The following is a 10984-nucleotide window of genomic DNA, read 5'->3' on the forward strand; positions in this document are numbered from 1 at the left end:
TAAAGTGGTTATTTTTTGAGTAATGAGAATTTTTTTAAATTACATTTTATATATTCATGTAAAAAGAGAGCTTCAGGGTGGAATAAGTCTGAGAATAGCTTACTCTCCTACTGGGTAATAATGTGGTAATCTTCACGATTAGAAGGGGCTTGTTCCACTGTTCAGGAAAACCCAGTCACAGGAGACTAAGGATTCCAACTCCTCCTTGTGTGTTAGTAGCTCAGTGAAAGTATTTGGTCAGTACCATGTAATTTTATTTTGACTGCATCACTTTCTTTTATGAAATTTTAGGGTTTTTTTCTATTTTAGAAGAAATAAATACTATAAACATGAGAGAAAATTGGGGATTTAAAGAGAGGTTAAAAAAAAAGAAATTCACTTCACTTTTAGAGATAACCGTGACGGATGCTTTGTTCCACTTCCTGTCATTTTTAAGTGTATACGTAACTTTTAATTTTATAATATATGATATATATATAAAGATATATATTAACCTTAAAATTTGCAAAAGTTTCCATCCTGGTTAAGTAATGTCTTCTCACTGTAAAAAAATCTGAAAATAAAGCATGAAGAAGGACATAAAAATTAATCCCTGGATTCTACTCTCCAGAGATCAAACACTATAAACGGTCTGCTGGAGATACAAAGTGTGGCTGCATGCAGGCATTTGCCTATTTGAAGTCCCTCCAGGAGAGCTTCCCCCTTTACTCATTTCCCCTTATTCTTCTCTGAAGATTTTCCTCCCAGTCAACATTCCAGTAGATGCTGATTCCTTCAGGAAGATTCTACTGCCTCTTCAACCTTCCTCCTTCTTTGTGAACTTGTCACTGTTTCAGTGCGCTGTGCTGTATGCTTCCTTTTCAATTGCTTCTGTCTGAGAACCCTTTGCCTTGGCCTCATTTTCTCCTTTGAGATCATAATATTCCTGAACTTCTGGTATTTTCTTCTTATTTGTTTTTTCTGCTTACTTGGTTTTCCCATCTCTTCAACTTCTCTCCCAACCAGGCTCTTCCTGCCAACACAAGTCTTTGACTTGAGAAGTCAAAGTTATCACTTTGGCTTCTACTGGTGTCAACTGCAAGACTGTCATTTTGGCTGTTCTGTAAGAGTCAGGGTTTGGTGCCAGGTCAGTCATTATGAGGGCACTGAGAGCTGTTTCTTTGCTTTAAAGGTGTTTCTACATGTTTAAATATATTTAACTATGGTTAAAAGAGAAAAGTTACTTCATGAAATTTGATTTTAACTTAAGTACAAGCAGAATTTATAATTCATCATGGATAAAATTTGCTGTTGCTAGATCTTGTGATTCTATGTAAAAGTGCATTTCAAACTCTCATTACATTCTAAATTGACATTATCAACTTAAGGAACACAACTTTTTATGCATTTTTGAGTATTCCTGCAGAGTGCCAGTACAAATTGTCCAGGAGGTATTTCTATGGTTATTAATATGTTATCAAAGATTGTTTAACTTAATCAAGTTGGGACATCAAAATTTCCATGTCATTTACAAAGAACACCAATTTCTCCCCAAAAATATTAATATTAAATTAGCATATAATATAATATAGGATATTAAATAAAAACATCACATCATATTAGATCTCAAAGTAAAATACATTATATGTATGTATAATGTATTTTATATATTTTTTACTTTATCTTTTATCATATATATATACTCATATATATGATGTTTTTATCTTTTATATATGTATGATACTTATATATATATGAGAAAAGATAAACTGAGGCACATTAAAATATTGAAGAGTTTATTTGAGCATATATTGATTTGAATCAGGCAGTGATAAACCAAAGGTAGCTAGGAGCACCAATGACAGGAACTGGGGGTAAAGTTTTAATAGAGAAGAAGCTGAAGCTAAGCAAGGAAATTATTTGAGTGGCTATAGCTTAAGTGGTTGTCTTATTTGGGAAAGCGTATTTGGCCATTTGTGGTTGAATTTTCTAAGTTTCCTTTTCCTAGATGTGAGTGGATTGACTCTGGTTTAAGTTTTGGTTTGCTTATACAAGCTACCAAGACATCACAGCCACCTCTGTCTAATCACCTCCTTGCTTAATTACTTTAACATATATATAATTATATAGAGATAAATTTAAATTTATATATAAAACCTTAAGTTACAGCATTAATCACAGATAATTATATCTTTCCACAATTGTTATAAAACCATCAATGAAAGCTTTGCCCAGTAAAATGGATTGGAAATCACCTCTAAGATATATTCACCTTTGCATTAGAAATTCTTGCTACAGCTCATTTATCCATAGAGCAAAACTTTTATGCTTTGTTGCATACAAACATAGCAAAATTTTTTTATTTATATTGGGCCTCATCATAAAGACAAAGAATTCGTACTTACCATCTCATTTACTTCTCTCAATCATCCTGTGAGGCAGGAATGGAACATCATATTTTTATTCTTTACCTAAGGAAACAGTTTCACAGTAGTTCAATGATTTATCCAAAACCATCCAGTTAAATGTTGGTGGGTTGAGAACGAGAGAGGATAGCTGGACTGTCTTCTTTGAGAGCTCTATCATGCCCTTCTTCAGTTTTGGTGCACTTCACAGGAAACCTCATTTTTTAAGGAGCCGTTTCCCTCTATCTTCCCAGTGGGATCGACAATGAGAGGCTGGAACCAGTGATTGGAATGCTAGAGGAAGGAGAAACCAGAATATTTCCCCTTCTGTCTGCTCCTGTGGTGTCTCTGGTTGTAGTTGATTCCTCTGTGGCTCCAACTCCTGACCACAGCCCATCCATCAGGATTCCAGCAGCTATGAGGCAGCCATGACTTCTGGACTCTGGTAACACCACCTGTTCTCATTGCCCTTCCAGTCGTAAGGTGATAACAGCTTCCTGCTGTCGCTAATTTCTGGGTGGCCTCACTCTCAGCTCGACTAACCATTTCCTCTTATCAGTTAACCTAATGAGGTTTGATTTTTCTTCCTACCTCCTAACTAACTCTTGAGAGAGAGCAACAATGATTCCTCCTGTAAAAGTATTAATCCCAAACTGATTTTTCTGTTTTATGTAATAATATTCTTCTATCCTTTGCTCAAAATGCCAAATAGCTTTATTTTATTGTTCATTATGTTTTATTGATATAAACTGTATGTGCTTAATGCTCTTGTATTTGAGTTCCTAAAGTGTTTTCCATTGTATCTCTTTGATTAACTTAAGATAGTTAATGAAATAATTTAAAAAATGGCCAGTGTAGTGATTAAGATCAAGGTGTTCCTTGTTCTGTATTTCAAAAGTTGTATGACCTTGAGCTCCTTTATCTCTGAGCCTGAGTTTAATAGAGATAATAATTCACAGGACTTAGGATTTTTGAGAGGAATGAGTGAGGTAATATGTAGGAAGGACAGAGTGTATTGCCTGCTTCATAAGCACCAATAAAAACTAGCCATTTTTAAGGTAATATTTAAGAATTCAGAGTAAAGCTAAGATTATTGTGGTTGATATAACTGTAGATTTAAAACTATTTAGCTCGGATTGTGAGAATTTCTAAATCACTTATGTGTGCATATATATGTATAGTGTATGTATAGCTGTATATAATATATACACACATACCATTGTATAATGAAATTTAAATATACTTTTCTAAGATCTTTATATTTTACACTTCAGGGACTTAAGAAAAAAAAAATACCAGTCTAGAATTTTAATGCTTTAAAAAGATACATTTCTTGATTATAACAAAATTAACTTCAAAGTGTTAGCAAAGAAGTATTTTGCAAATGCAAAATGTATTCCTGAAGAATATTTTTAAAAGCCAGTAAAAGATTTACTATCTTGAATCTACGTAAGGGAATGCTAAGGTCTTCAGATATGCAGAAAACTCTTTGGGAAAGATAACTATTTTTATGGAACTAGTTCTGGAGGTGAGCCAAATTATTGCATGATGGTCCTGATTTTAATTTATTTATCTGTTCCAGTATTGTTTCCTTAAGGATGCTTTTACAATCACCTGCAGATGGTTCTTAAAAAAACAAACAAAAATACTGAAGATGGTACCTGAAGAAGGATACTGTTTGTCTAAGGCTGGAGAGAAAAAAAGGTCCCAAAGTCAAAAGGAGTCAGAGGCTTCGGCGCAAGTTTACAGATAGAACTGGACAGAAAGAAATTCTATTCTTCTTTGTCAAACACAAAAGAAAGTAAAAGTGGTGAAGATGAGGATCTCCGTAACTAGGAAAATTCATAGTAGTTTCAGGAACTCTTATAAAAAGCAAATTTCAAGTTCTGAATGACAAAAATTTAGCAGTCAACTGGGACCCTAAATTAATAAGAGATTCATTTACTCCAACCACAGCTGACTTCCATATTGTAGAAGCATACTTTTCTGACTCATTCCAAGTATGCATTATTCTAAAAGCCAGATTTCAAAATTTAGCCAAAATGGAACCCGAAAAACATTATGTAAAGCACTCCCTGTTTCAATTCCCTCAAAAATCCCTAGGCTCCGTATCAGTAAAGGCTGCATATGTGGGACAAGGTTTTGAATATATATAAAACACAAGCATTCACTGTAACAAGAGTCATCTTGATTTGTCTCTTTGTAAAGTACCCACCACATTTATTCAGAGCTGTAACAGGGCTGTGTAAACCATCCAACAGACTCCAAGGGTAGGAGTTTTTGTGTGGAATTCAAGATGTTAATATTTCCTTTCTAACCAAATTAACTCCACATGTTTTCTGCTGCAACTAATCTCTTTCCTGTGGAATTAGGCATGGTCTGACTCATTCTTTATTTTTCGAACATGACAATTCACTCCAGAGTAGCCCTCATTTCACATAGCCTCAGGCTCCCCACCATTGCTGCACCCCTAGCATCCTTGCTGGTCTTTGTAGCAAAGATGTGGAATTATGGAAGAAAATCCTAACACTGCTAGTGGACAAGCTAAGGAGCCTTGACCAATCATCTCATAAACGGCAGGCTTTAGATGGCATGTGTCTGGGACAAATAATTTCTTAGGTGTTTACAGAACTTTAAGATGGATAAAATCCTCCCAAACATATCTGAAAATAATAGCAAGAATAAGATTTATATTAACTGATAATATCCTAATTATCAGATTTTTATTCCTATTGCCGTATTGCTAACCCTGACAAAGATAAGGTGGATAATCCAACCCCACTTTGAACATAAGAAGACAGTCACACAGCTAATGAGCAATAGAACAGAGATTCAAACCCAACTCTCCTGGTTCTAAAGCCAATGGCTTTGAAACGCAGCATCTCCATCATTTGCTTCCCAAAGTGGCCCATGCAAAGGCAGAAGAGAGATCACTGTGACTACCTAGATCTGGGAACCAAAGCTCAAAGAGGTGAAATGGCTATTAAGGCCTCAAAGCTGGAAGGCAGAGTCTGAAGCACAACCCAGCTCTAAGGATGCCCAGTTCTGTGCTTGTTTTCCTCCATCACTCACTTCATAGAGGATTTAGCTAGAGGCCCATCTGACAGAGTCTGCTTAGGTAGAGAGGAAGGATAAGTGGAAGAGGGAGAGAAAGGAGACGGGGAAGAGCTGAAGCATGAGTACTTGAAGGGCAGAATCCATATGCTATTTGTTTTTGTACCCAAAACACTTAGCATGGTGAACCTGAACATACTGATGGTAGGTATTTAATAACATGTTATAAATAAATAAATAAATGAAGTAAATAAAAATAATATAAGAACTATTGGTGTTTTTGTTTGCTTGTTTGCATACTAAAGATCGTACTACCAAATTATAAAGATTTTCTGACTGGGTATCTGGACAGCTCGGTTTAGTTCTCTCCCACCTCTCATCTCAGCTGTTATTCTAGAAAAGTTTTTTCACCTCTCTGAGCTTGATTTCTCTCATGTACATAATAAAAGGGGCCCATTAATTAAGTTTTAGAACGTTTTCAAACTAGAGTGCACCATCTGTAGGTAACCTGTTCTTTGGAGGACTTTCCAGTGTAGGATAATGATCTGCTCATAAAATTTTTGACCATATGAGGATATCAGTTATACTATATGTGTGATCTCAAAGGTTTTCAGTATCCTGGTGGAAGATAGTAATAAAGCATTCCAGGTCCTTGATATTTTCTGAGTAGCTAGTTATTTTTCATTCATTCTTTCTTTCAGCAAGCAATTATTAAGGGACCTCTATGTGAAAGTTCTGGATTAGCAAGAAGTTCAAAACAATAATAACTGGTGTTCTAATAGAGTTGCATGCAAGGTGCCAGAAAGAGAAAAAGAAATGCTTCATGGTACTTCTTAGGAAATTGAGAAAGTTAACATTTGAACTTGAAAGGAGAGTAGGAGTTCACTGAGCAGCAAGGGAAAAGAGCTGCCCCAGCCAAGGAAGCAGCATGACGTGATGTCTTTGGGGGATACCAGCCCTTTCAGCACAGCTAATGCAGAGAGGATCAAGAGAGTAGAAGCAGATGAAGCTGAGCAAATAGGCAGGGCCCACAGCCTAAAGAGCCCTGTATGCAGATCTAAGTTTTTCTGTTACCTTGTGGGTTATAAGCAATCACTAAAAACATTTTGAAGGACAGTGACTTGATTATATTTACATTTTGAAAAATCAATATGGCAGCCAGTGGAGGGGGCAAGAGAGGTGACTGGATGGAAGAGCCCAACTGTTGCAATGGACAATGGAAGGGGCACAAAAGACCTGAAATGAGACAGCCACTTTAGGGATGGAGGGCTACATGAGACTGTGCCGCATTCAACACAATTCCAGTTTCTTGTCTGTTGCCATATCAAAGAATAACTCAGTATGTTTTATATTGAAATAAAGTTTCTGACAGAAAATCAAAGGTGAGAAAAGTCAAAATGTGAGTAAATAACAGCTAATACAAATACACCCATGCTTTGAGAAAATACTGCTATTGTGTCGTCTTGATGATAGGAAGTATATGGTCGGAGATGTGTTAAGCTAGAATGAACTGTAATAGAACTCTGTATTGGCAAGGTACAGACTCACTGGAAATATACTTCTCTAAAAGTAGACTTGCACAGTTCCTTATTTGTTGGTTCTTTATGTTACCACTTGATTTGCTTGACTTGGAAGAAAACAAATAAGTATTGAACATATATTATCATTACAGATTTTTTTAATGTAAATGTTTCCAGTTAAATTTATCAAATTATTAGATAGATTTTTCTCAAAACATAAATTCAAAAATGAATGTATTTTTACTCCAAATTCAAAATTTGTTGTTTTCTAATTTGTGCTTGAACCATCACCCACTGGAGCACGCTCTCTCTCTCTCTCTCTTTCTTTTTCTCCCTCTCCATCAGGACCAAAGTTTGTGTCTTACTCCTTTTCTGCCCATGTTTCAGAATCTCCAAAACATGTACATAATCATAAATCTAGGGCCCGCCTTATCCCTGATTTACCTTGCCTCCAAAACCCATAGTGGTTATTCCAGAAACTGCCATTAGCATCCCAAAAGATTCATTGTAATTTCTCTTTTATAACTTATGATCATTCATATCTCTGCTCTGGATCAAAACAGTGATATGTGATAAATAATCTAATAATTAAAAAGGAAAATATAATTTCATCAGAAATATAAGAAAAAATAATGCAAAGTGAGAGAAAAGGCAGGGAAATAAGATATAGTCATACTTCACTTAATGACAGGATGCATTCTGAGAAATGTGTCCTTAGGTGATTTCATCATTGTGCAAACATCACAGAGTGTACTTACACAAACCTAAATGTTATAGCCTATTACACACCTGGGCTATATGGTATAGCCTATTGCTCCTAGGCTACAAACCTGTACAGCATGCTACTATACTGAATATTGTAGGCAATCGTAACACAATGGTAAGTATTTGTGTACGTAAACATACCCAAATATAGAAAAGGTACAGAAAAAATATGGTATAAAAGATAAAAAATGGGGCAAACCCAGTGGTGCAGGGGTTAAGTTCGCACATTCCACTTTGGCGGCCTGGGGTTTGCCGGTTCAGATCCCAGGTGTGGACCTGTGCACTGCTTATCAAGCCATATTGTGGCAGGCATCCCACACATAAACTAGAGGAAGATGGGAACAGATATTAGCTCAGGGCCAATCTTCCTCAACAAAAAGAGGAGGATTGGTGGCAGACGTTAGCTCAGGGCTAGTCTTCCTCAAAAAGTAAAAAAAGATAAAAAATTGTACAGTTGTATAGGGTATCTACCATGAATGAAACTTGCAGGACTGGAAGTTGCTCTGGGTGAATCAGTGAGTGAATGTGAAGGCCTAGGTCATTTCTGTGCACTATAGTAGACTTTTTAAACACTGTACACTTAAGCTACACTAAATTCTTTTAAAAAAATATTTTTCTTTGTTCAATAATAAATTTACCTTAGCTTACCACAAATTTTCCAGTTTATAAACTTTATAACTTTTTAAAAGCTTTTTGGCACTATTGTAATAACACTTAGCTGAAAACACAAACACATTGTACAGATGTACAAAATATTTTCTTTCTTTATGTCCTTATTCTGTAAGTTTTTTTCTATTTTTAAGATTTTTTTTTCTTTTTTAAAGTTTTTTGTTAAAAACTAAGAAAGAAACACACACTTTAGCTGTGGCCTACACAGGGTCAGGACCATCAACATCACTGTCTTCACCTCCACACCTTATCCCACTGGAAGGTCTTCAGGGGCAATAACACACAAGGAGCTGTCATCTCCTATGATAACAGTGCCTTCTTCTGGAACACCTCCTGAAGGACCTGCCTGAGGCTCTTCTTGAGGAGGTGCCACTCTTTTCAGAAATAGTCTATGGTGGTTTGCTTGGTTTGTTTCTTTTTTCTTTTGTCACAGATTTTCTCATAAGCTGATAACACACAGGAAACATTCCTCCTATTAACGAAAACCTTTCGGTGTTTGGGTCCACATTTTCAAACTTTTTAAGGATCTTGTTGAGGTCTGCAAAACTTCTGCTAAATATTCCACTGTGAACTTTTGTGAAGGTTCTTCTCTTCCTTATCCCGCAGTTTTCTTTTCTCTTGCCTCTTCTTCAGCTATGTGTTCCTATTCCAGTTTCAAAAACTCCTCAGTAGTCAATTCCTCAGGAACCACCTCTATAAGCTCCTCAATGTCATCCTCATCTACACTCAGGTTAATGTTGTTTGTCATCTCAACCATAATCTCATTATTTTGTGCATTATCCTCATCCTTGGCAAATCATTTGAAGTCATGGATGAACCTCTTGAGTATCTTCTTCCAGATGCCACTCATCCAGTCCTTGATGACATCACCCCAAGCAAAGCTCTTGATGCAGTCATAGATGTTTTAATCCTTCCAGGATTGCATCAGTGTCTTCTCAGGTGTCTGGAGGGAGACACTCCACTTTGACGTTGAGATGAAGATCACCAACAAAAGGCGGACATCTGGAAGCATTATCAACAATAAGCAAAACTTGAAAGGTATGTTATTCTCCAAACAGTACTTCTCCATTTCACTGAGATAGCAATTCAGGAGGGTATCTTGGAAGAGGAGCTGTGTCATCTATGTCTTCTTATTGCTCCTGTAGTACATGCTAGTGTATGCTGATTGATATGCCTGAAGATCCTAAGGTTCTCAATGTGCCAGATCAAAAAGGAGTTTAAATTGTAGCCTGCAACATTTCCCCCAAGCAAGACTGTTTCCCTGTCCTTAAAAGCCTTGAAACTTGGCATTGACTTGGCCTCCTTATGAATGAAAGTCCTTTTAGGCATTCATTTCCAGAATAGCAAGGTTTCATCCACATTGAATATTTGCTCTAGAAAGCAATTTTCCTCCACAAAAGCGTTACCTAGAGTTTCCAAAAATTCTTCAGCTGCCTTCACATCAGCACTCACAGACTCATGACTCAGTTTCACATTATATAATAAATAACGGATTTTGAATTGTTTAAACCACCCAGAGCCAGCAATAAATTCAACATTGTAGCGGTATCTAGCCTTTTCTTTCAATGTTACAAACAAATTTTTTGCTTTGGCTGTGATTGTCATGGTGCTTAAATGGAAATGCTTCTGTGTCTAGTCTTCAATCCAGATCATTAGAATTTTCTCCATGTCTGAAATAGGCTGTTCTCGAATTTTTGTTAGTCTCACTGACTTCAACGAAGTAGATCTTTTAACAACTTCCATCACTTTGCTCTTGTTCTTCAAGATTACAGCTGTGATAGAATGGGACATGCCTACCTGGAAAGCAGTAACCATCACTGATTTTCCACCTTAATAGTCCTCACTCACTTTTAATTTAGTTTCCAGGTCAATCACTCAATATGGCCTCTTATTCTCAATATTAGCAGTGGATTTCATATGCTTAGGGGTCATGCAGAACAAAACAACATGAGATTAAATCAAGCACAAGAGAAAATTATGCAATCAAGGGATGCAATAAACACGAGACATATGAGGTTGCATAACACAGTGTACTGTTTTAAAATAAACTGTTTTTTATAAGTAGAAGGAGTACACTCTAAAAGAGCAATAAAAAGTGTACTATAGTAAATACACAAACCAGTAACTTAGTCATTTATTATCATTATCAAGTATTATGTACTGTACATAATTGTATGTGCTATACTTTTTTATGACAGACAACATAGTAGGTTTGTTTACACCAGTATCACCATAAACATGTGATTAATGCATTGTGCTTCAATGTTATGACAACTACCGTATCACCAGGTGATAGGAAGCTGTCAGTTCTATTACAGTCTATGGGACTACCATCACATATGCAATCTGTTGTTGACTGAAACATTGTTATGTGGCACATGACTGTACAAGAGATGACTATACCTATGAAGTAGTTATTTGTGTCAGAAAAAAATACACTATTCCAGTTCTCTATTTTTCCCACAATGTGAAAATTTCTGTAAATATGTGTTTTGACATGTTTAGTTCAACTATATATAATGGATGTAGAAGAAAAAAGGAATAGTTTTCTAAATACAAATTGGCAATTATGATTTCCCTAAATAGTGAGTA

The 10984-nt window shown here is 36.0% G+C and overlaps 1 long non-coding RNA gene across 1 annotated transcript; it reads left to right on the forward strand.

The window, feature by feature from the left end:
• The first annotated feature begins 769 nt into the window (after positions 1-769).
• On the forward strand, positions 770-5679 carry LOC139079880 (uncharacterized). Its single transcript, XR_011533866.1, has 3 exons — positions 770-1126; positions 2639-2829; positions 3967-5679. It is a non-coding gene; the product is annotated as an uncharacterized lncRNA (long non-coding RNA).
• Positions 5680-10984: the final 5305 nt, after the last annotated feature.

This window comes from Equus przewalskii, chromosome 27 (genome assembly GCF_037783145.1).
Source record: "Equus przewalskii isolate Varuska chromosome 27, EquPr2, whole genome shotgun sequence".
Taxonomy (NCBI): domain Eukaryota; kingdom Metazoa; phylum Chordata; class Mammalia; order Perissodactyla; family Equidae; genus Equus; species Equus przewalskii.